An 8,577-nucleotide genomic window follows, 5' to 3' on the forward strand; every position below is an offset into this window, starting at 1 on the left:
AGCCAATCAGAGTGCGAGAAAAGCGCTCCCAAATGGCCTAACACTGGCAGCCAATCAGAGTGCGAGAAAAGCGCTCCCAAATGGCCTAACACTGGCAGCCAATCAGAGTGCGAGAAAAGCGCTCCCAAATGGCCTAACAGTGGCAGCCAATCAGAGTGCGAGAAAAGCGCTCCCAAATGGCCTAACAGTGGCAGCCAATCAGAGTGCGAGAAAAGCGCTCCCAAATGGCCTAACAGTGGCAGCCAATCAGAGTGCGAGAAAAGCGCTCCCAAATGGCCTAACAGTGGCAGCCAATCAGAGTGCGAGAAAAGCGCTCCCAAATGGCCTAACAGTGGCAGCCAATCAGAGTGCGAGAAAAGCGCTCCCAAATGGCCTAACAGTGGCAGCCAATCAGAGTGCGAGAAAAGCGCTCCCAAATGGCCTAACAGTGGCAGCCAATCAGAGTGCGAGAAAAGCGCTCCCAAATGGCCTAACAGTGGCAGTCAATCAGAGTGCGAGAAAAGCGCTCCCAAATGGCCTAACAGTGGCAGCCAATCAGAGTGCGAGAAAAGCGCTCCCAAATGGCCTAACAGTGGCAGCCAATCAGAGTGCGAGAAAAGCGCTCCCAAATGGCCTAACAGTGGCAGCCAATCAGAGTGCGAGAAAAGCGCTCCCAAATGGCCTAACAGTGGCAGCCAATCAGAGTGCGAGAAAAGCGCTCCCAAATGGCCTAACAGTGGCAGCCAATCAGAGTGCGAGAAAAGCGCTCCCAAATGGCCTAACAGTGGCAGCCAATCAGAGTGCGAGAAAAGCGCTCCCAAATGGCCTAACAGTGGCAGCCAATCAGAGTGCGAGAAAAGCGCTCCCAAATGGCCTAACAGTGGCAGCCAATCAGAGTGCGAGAAAAGCGCTCCCAAATGGCCTAACAGTGGCAGCCAATCAGAGTGCGAGAAAAGCGCTCCCAAATGGCCTAACAGTGGCAGCCAATCAGAGTGCGAGAAAAGCGCTCCCAAATGGCCTAACAGTGGCAGCCAATCAGAGTGCGAGAAAAGCGCTCCCAAATGGCCTAACAGTGGCAGCCAATCAGAGTGCGAGAAAAGCGCTCCCAAATGGCCTAACAGTGGCAGCCAATCAGAGTGCGAGAAAAGCGCTCCCAAATGGCCTAACAGTGGCAGCCAATCAGAGTGCGAGAAAAGCGCTCCCAAATGGCCTAACAGTGGCAGCCAATCAGAGTGCGAGAAAAGCGCTCCCAAATGGCCTAACAGTGGCAGCCAATCAGAGTGCGAGAAAAGCGCTCCCAAATGGCCTAACAGTGGCAGCCAATCAGAGTGCGAGAAAAGCGCTCCCAAATGGCCTAACAGTGGCAGCCAATCAGAGTGCGAGAAAAGCGCTCCCAAATGGCCTAACAGTGGCAGCCAGCTAGAGCTAGCTTAAGTTAGCTTGGGTTAGCTTGAGTTAGCTTTAATTAGCTTTAATTAGCTTAAGCTAGCTTAAGTTAGCTTGGGTTAGCTTGAGTTAGCTTGAGCTAGCTTGAGTTAGCTTGAATTAGCTTGAGTTAGCTTGAATTAGCTTGAGTTAGCTTGAGTTAGCTTGAATTAGCTTGAGTTAGCTTGAGTTAGCTCGGGTTAGCTTGAGTTTGACTTCATTAACCCAAGTTAGCTTGGGTTAACTTCATTAAGTTAGCTTGAACTAGCTTGAGTTAGCTTGAGTTAGCTTGAGTTAGCTTGAGTTAGCTTGAGTTAGCTTGTCTTAGCTTTAGCTAGCTTGAGTTAGCTTGAACTAGCTTTAGCTACCTTGAGTTAGCTTGAGTTAGCTCGGGTTAGCTTGAGTTAGCTTGAGTTAGCTTGAGTTAGCTTTAGCTAGCTTGAGTTAGCTTGAGTTAGCTTGAGTTAGCTTGAGTTAGCTTGAATTAGCTTGAGTTAGCTTGAGTTAGCTTTAGCTAGCTTGGGTTAGCTTGAGCTAGCTTGAGTTAGCTCGGGTTAGCTTGAGTTAGCTTGAGTTAGCTTTAGCTAGCTTGAGTTAGCTTGAGTTAGCTTGAGTTAGCTTGAGTTAGCTTTAGCTAGCTTGAGTTAGCTTGAACTAGCTTGAGTTAGCTTGAGCTAGCTTGAGTTAGCTTGAGTTAGCTTGAGTTAGCTTTAGCTAGCTTGAGTTAGCTTGAACTAGCTTTAGTTAGCTTGAGTTAGCTTGAGTTAGCTTGAGTTAGCTTGAGTTAGCTTGTCTTAGCTTTAGCTAGCTTGAGTTAGCTTGAACTAGCTTTAGCTACCTTGAGTTAGCTTGAGTTAGCTCGGGTTAGCTTGAGTTAGCTTGAGTTAGCTTGAGTTAGCTTTAGCTAGCTTGAGTTAGCTTGAGTTAGCTTGAGTTAGCTTGAACTAGCTTGAGTTAGCTTGAGTTAGCTTGAGTTAGCTTGAGTTAGCTTGAGTTAGCTTGAGTTAGCTTGTCTTAGCTTTAGCTAGCTTGAGTTAGCTTGAACTAGCTTTAGCTACCTTGAGTTAGCTTGAGTTAGCTCGGGTTAGCTTGAGTTAGCTTGAGTTAGCTTGAGTTAGCTTTAGCTAGCTTGAGTTAGCTTGAGTTAGCTTGAGTTAGCTTGAGTTAGCTTGAATTAGCTTGAGTTAGCTTGAGTTAGCTTTAGCTAGCTTGGGTTAGCTTGAGCTAGCTTGAGTTAGCTCGGGTTAGCTTGAGTTAGCTTGAGTTAGCTTTAGCTAGCTTGAGTTAGCTTGAGTTAGCTTGAGTTAGCTTGAGTTAGCTTTAGCTAGCTTGAGTTAGCTTGAACTAGCTTGAGTTAGCTTGAGCTAGCTTGAGTTAGCTTGAGTTAGCTTGAGTTAGCTTTAGCTAGCTTGAGTTAGCTTGAACTAGCTTGAGTTAGCTTGAGTTAGCTTGAGTTAGCTTGTCTTAGCTTTAGCTAGCTTGAGCTAGCTTGAACTAGCTTTAGCTACCTTGAGTTAGCTTGAGTTAGCTCGGGTTAGCTTGAGTTAGCTTGAGTTAGCTTGAGTTAGCTTTAGCTAGCTTGAGTTAGCTTGAGTTAGCTTGAGTTAGCTTGAACTAGCTTGAGTTAGCTTGAGTTAGCTTGAGTTAGCTTGAGTTAGCTTGAGTTAGCTTGTCTTAGCTTTAGCTAGCTTGAGTTAGCTTGAACTAGCTTTAGCTACCTTGAGTTAGCTTGAGTTAGCTCGGGTTAGCTTGAGTTAGCTTGAGTTAGCTTGAGTTAGCTTTAGCTAGCTTGAGTTAGCTTGAGTTAGCTTGAGTTAGCTTGAGTTAGCTTGAATTAGCTTGAGTTAGCTTGAGTTAGCTTTAGCTAGCTTGGGTTAGCTTGAGCTAGCTTGAGTTAGCTCGGGTTAGCTTGAGTTAGCTTGAGTTAGCTTTAGCTAGCTTGAGTTAGCTTGAGTTAGCTTGAGTTAGCTTGAGTTAGCTTTAGCTAGCTTGAGTTAGCTTGAACTAGCTTGAGTTAGCTTGAGCTAGCTTGAGTTAGCTTGAGTTAGCTTGAGTTAGCTTTAGCTAGCTTGAGTTAGCTTGAACTAGCTTGAGTTAGCTTGAGCTAGCTTGAGTTAGCTTGAGTTAGCTTGAGTTAGCTTTAGCTAGCTTGAGTTAGCTTGAACTAGCTTGAGTTAGCTTGAGTTAGCTTGAGTTAGCTTGAGTTAGCTTGTCTTAGCTTTAGCTAGCTTGAGCTAGCTTGAACTAGCTTTAGCTACCTTGAGTTAGCTTGAGTTAGCTCGGGTTAGCTTGAGTTAGCTTGAGTTAGCTTGAGTTAGCTTGAGCTAGCTTGAGTTAGCTTGAGTTAGCTTGAGTTAGCTTTAGCTAGCTTGAGTTAGCTTGAACTAGCTTGAGTTAGCTTGAGCTAGCTTGAGTTAGCTTGAGTTAGCTTGAGTTAGCTTTAGCTAGCTTGAGTTAGCTTGAACTAGCTTGAGTTAGCTTGAGTTAGCTTGAGTTAGCTTGAGTTAGCTTGTCTTAGCTTTAGCTAGCTTGAGCTAGCTTGAACTAGCTTTAGCTACCTTGAGTTAGCTTGAGTTAGCTCGGGTTAGCTTGAGTTAGCTTGAGTTAGCTTGAGTTAGCTTTAGCTAGCTTGAGTTAGCTTGAGTTAGCTTGAGTTAGCTTGAACTAGCTTGAGTTAGCTTGAGTTAGCTTGAGTTAGCTTGAGTTAGCTTGAGTTAGCTTGAGTTAGCTTGTCTTAGCTTTAGCTAGCTTGAGTTAGCTTGAACTAGCTTTAGCTACCTTGAGTTAGCTTGAGTTAGCTCGGGTTAGCTTGAGTTAGCTTGAGTTAGCTTGAGTTAGCTTTAGCTAGCTTGAGTTAGCTTGAGTTAGCTTGAGTTAGCTTGAGTTAGCTTGAATTAGCTTGAGTTAGCTTGAGTTAGCTTTAGCTAGCTTGGGTTAGCTTGAGCTAGCTTGAGTTAGCTCGGGTTAGCTTGAGTTAGCTTGAGTTAGCTTTAGCTAGCTTGAGTTAGCTTGAGTTAGCTTGAGTTAGCTTGAGTTAGCTTTAGCTAGCTTGAGTTAGCTTGAACTAGCTTGAGTTAGCTTGAGCTAGCTTGAGTTAGCTTGAGTTAGCTTGAGTTAGCTTTAGCTAGCTTGAGTTAGCTTGAACTAGCTTTAGTTAGCTTGAGTTAGCTTGAGTTAGCTTGAGTTAGCTTGAGTTAGCTTGTCTTAGCTTTAGCTAGCTTGAGTTAGCTTGAACTAGCTTTAGCTACCTTGAGTTAGCTTGAGTTAGCTCGGGTTAGCTTGAGTTAGCTTGAGTTAGCTTGAGTTAGCTTTAGCTAGCTTGAGTTAGCTTGAGTTAGCTTGAGTTAGCTTGAGTTAGCTTGAGTTAGCTTGAGTTAGCTTGTCTTAGCTTTAGCTAGCTTGAGTTAGCTTGAACTAGCTTTAGCTACCTTGAGTTAGCTTGAGTTAGCTCGGGTTAGCTTGAGTTAGCTTGAGTTAGCTTGAGTTAGCTTTAGCTAGCTTGAGTTAGCTTGAGTTAGCTTGAGTTAGCTTGAGTTAGCTTGAATTAGCTTGAGTTAGCTTGAGTTAGCTTTAGCTAGCTTGGGTTAGCTTGAGCTAGCTTGAGTTAGCTCGGGTTAGCTTGAGTTAGCTTGAGTTAGCTTTAGCTAGCTTGAGTTAGCTTGAGTTAGCTTGAGTTAGCTTGAGTTAGCTTTAGCTAGCTTGAGTTAGCTTGAACTAGCTTGAGTTAGCTTGAGCTAGCTTGAGTTAGCTTGAGTTAGCTTGAGTTAGCTTTAGCTAGCTTGAGTTAGCTTGAACTAGCTTTAGTTAGCTTGAGTTAGCTTGAGTTAGCTTTAGCTAGCTTGGGTTAGCTTGAGCTAGCTTGAGTTAGCTCGGGTTAGCTTGAGTTAGCTTGAGTTAGCTTTAGCTAGCTTGAGTTAGCTTGAGTTAGCTTGAGTTAGCTTGAGTTAGCTTTAGCTAGCTTGAGTTAGCTTGAACTAGCTTGAGTTAGCTTGAGCTAGCTTGAGTTAGCTTGAGTTAGCTTGAGTTAGCTTTAGCTAGCTTGAGTTAGCTTGAACTAGCTTTAGTTAGCTTGAGTTAGCTTGAGTTAGCTTGAGTTAGCTTGAGTTAGCTTGTCTTAGCTTTAGCTAGCTTGAGTTAGCTTGAACTAGCTTTAGCTACCTTGAGTTAGCTTGAGTTAGCTCGGGTTAGCTTGAGTTAGCTTGAGTTAGCTTGAGTTAGCTTTAGCTAGCTTGAGTTAGCTTGAGTTAGCTTGAGTTAGCTTGAGTTAGCTTGAGTTAGCTTGAGTTAGCTTGTCTTAGCTTTAGCTAGCTTGAGTTAGCTTGAACTAGCTTTAGCTACCTTGAGTTAGCTTGAGTTAGCTCGGGTTAGCTTGAGTTAGCTTGAGTTAGCTTGAGTTAGCTTTAGCTAGCTTGAGTTAGCTTGAGTTAGCTTGAGTTAGCTTGAGTTAGCTTGAATTAGCTTGAGTTAGCTTGAGTTAGCTTTAGCTAGCTTGGGTTAGCTTGAGCTAGCTTGAGTTAGCTCGGGTTAGCTTGAGTTAGCTTGAGTTAGCTTTAGCTAGCTTGAGTTAGCTTGAGTTAGCTTGAGTTAGCTTGAGTTAGCTTTAGCTAGCTTGAGTTAGCTTGAACTAGCTTGAGTTAGCTTGAGCTAGCTTGAGTTAGCTTGAGTTAGCTTGAGTTAGCTTTAGCTAGCTTGAGTTAGCTTGAACTAGCTTGAGTTAGCTTGAGTTAGCTTGAGTTAGCTTGTCTTAGCTTTAGCTAGCTTGAGCTAGCTTGAACTAGCTTTAGCTACCTTGAGTTAGCTTGAGTTAGCTCGGGTTAGCTTGAGTTAGCTTGAGTTAGCTTGAGTTAGCTTTAGCTAGCTTGAGTTAGCTTGAGTTAGCTTGAGTTAGCTTGAACTAGCTTGAGTTAGCTTGAGTTAGCTTGAGTTAGCTTGAGTTAGCTTGAGTTAGCTTGTCTTAGCTTTAGCTAGCTTGAGTTAGCTTGAACTAGCTTTAGCTACCTTGAGTTAGCTTGAGTTAGCTCGGGTTAGCTTGAGTTAGCTTGAGTTAGCTTGAGTTAGCTTTAGCTAGCTTGAGTTAGCTTGAGTTAGCTTGAGTTAGCTTGAGTTAGCTTGAATTAGCTTGAGTTAGCTTGAGTTAGCTTTAGCTAGCTTGGGTTAGCTTGAGCTAGCTTGAGTTAGCTCGGGTTAGCTTGAGTTAGCTTGAGTTAGCTTTAGCTAGCTTGAGTTAGCTTGAGTTAGCTTGAGTTAGCTTGAGTTAGCTTTAGCTAGCTTGAGTTAGCTTGAACTAGCTTGAGTTAGCTTGAGCTAGCTTGAGTTAGCTTGAGTTAGCTTGAGTTAGCTTTAGCTAGCTTGAGTTAGCTTGAACTAGCTTGAGTTAGCTTGAGCTAGCTTGAGTTAGCTTGAGTTAGCTTGAGTTAGCTTTAGCTAGCTTGAGTTAGCTTGAACTAGCTTGAGTTAGCTTGAGTTAGCTTGAGTTAGCTTGAGTTAGCTTGTCTTAGCTTTAGCTAGCTTGAGCTAGCTTGAACTAGCTTTAGCTACCTTGAGTTAGCTTGAGTTAGCTCGGGTTAGCTTGAGTTAGCTTGAGTTAGCTTGAGTTAGCTTGAGCTAGCTTGAGTTAGCTTGAGTTAGCTTGAGTTAGCTTTAGCTAGCTTGAGTTAGCTTGAACTAGCTTGAGTTAGCTTGAGCTAGCTTGAGTTAGCTTGAGTTAGCTTGAGTTAGCTTTAGCTAGCTTGAGTTAGCTTGAACTAGCTTGAGTTAGCTTGAGTTAGCTTGAGTTAGCTTGAGTTAGCTTGTCTTAGCTTTAGCTAGCTTGAGCTAGCTTGAACTAGCTTTAGCTACCTTGAGTTAGCTTGAGTTAGCTCGGGTTAGCTTGAGTTAGCTTGAGTTAGCTTGAGTTAGCTTTAGCTAGCTTGAGTTAGCTTGAGTTAGCTTGAGTTAGCTTGAACTAGCTTGAGTTAGCTTGAGTTAGCTTGAGTTAGCTTGAGTTAGCTTGAGTTAGCTTGAGTTAGCTTGTCTTAGCTTTAGCTAGCTTGAGTTAGCTTGAACTAGCTTTAGCTACCTTGAGTTAGCTTGAGTTAGCTCGGGTTAGCTTGAGTTAGCTTGAGTTAGCTTGAGTTAGCTTTAGCTAGCTTGAGTTAGCTTGAGTTAGCTTGAGTTAGCTTGAGTTAGCTTGAATTAGCTTGAGTTAGCTTGAGTTAGCTTTAGCTAGCTTGGGTTAGCTTGAGCTAGCTTGAGTTAGCTCGGGTTAGCTTGAGTTAGCTTGAGTTAGCTTTAGCTAGCTTGAGTTAGCTTGAGTTAGCTTGAGTTAGCTTGAGTTAGCTTTAGCTAGCTTGAGTTAGCTTGAACTAGCTTGAGTTAGCTTGAGCTAGCTTGAGTTAGCTTGAGTTAGCTTGAGTTAGCTTTAGCTAGCTTGAGTTAGCTTGAACTAGCTTTAGTTAGCTTGAGTTAGCTTGAGTTAGCTTGAGTTAGCTTGAGTTAGCTTGTCTTAGCTTTAGCTAGCTTGAGTTAGCTTGAACTAGCTTTAGCTACCTTGAGTTAGCTTGAGTTAGCTCGGGTTAGCTTGAGTTAGCTTGAGTTAGCTTGAGTTAGCTTTAGCTAGCTTGAGTTAGCTTGAGTTAGCTTGAGTTAGCTTGAGTTAGCTTGAGTTAGCTTGAGTTAGCTTGTCTTAGCTTTAGCTAGCTTGAGTTAGCTTGAACTAGCTTTAGCTACCTTGAGTTAGCTTGAGTTAGCTCGGGTTAGCTTGAGTTAGCTTGAGTTAGCTTGAGTTAGCTTTAGCTAGCTTGAGTTAGCTTGAGTTAGCTTGAGTTAGCTTGAGTTAGCTTGAATTAGCTTGAGTTAGCTTGAGTTAGCTTTAGCTAGCTTGGGTTAGCTTGAGCTAGCTTGAGTTAGCTCGGGTTAGCTTGAGTTAGCTTGAGTTAGCTTTAGCTAGCTTGAGTTAGCTTGAGTTAGCTTGAGTTAGCTTGAGTTAGCTTTAGCTAGCTTGAGTTAGCTTGAACTAGCTTGAGTTAGCTTGAGCTAGCTTGAGTTAGCTTGAGTTAGCTTGAGTTAGCTTTAGCTAGCTTGAGTTAGCTTGAACTAGCTTGAGTTAGCTTGAGTTAGCTTGAGTTAGCTTGAGTTAGCTTGAGTTAGCTTGTCTTAGCTTTAGCTAGCTTGAGTTAGCTTGAACTAGCTTTA

Source organism: Convolutriloba macropyga, unplaced genomic scaffold (genome assembly GCF_964194025.1).
Source record: "Convolutriloba macropyga unplaced genomic scaffold, txConMacr16.3 SCAFFOLD_5658, whole genome shotgun sequence".
Classification (NCBI taxonomy): domain Eukaryota; kingdom Metazoa; phylum Xenacoelomorpha; order Acoela; family Convolutidae; genus Convolutriloba; species Convolutriloba macropyga.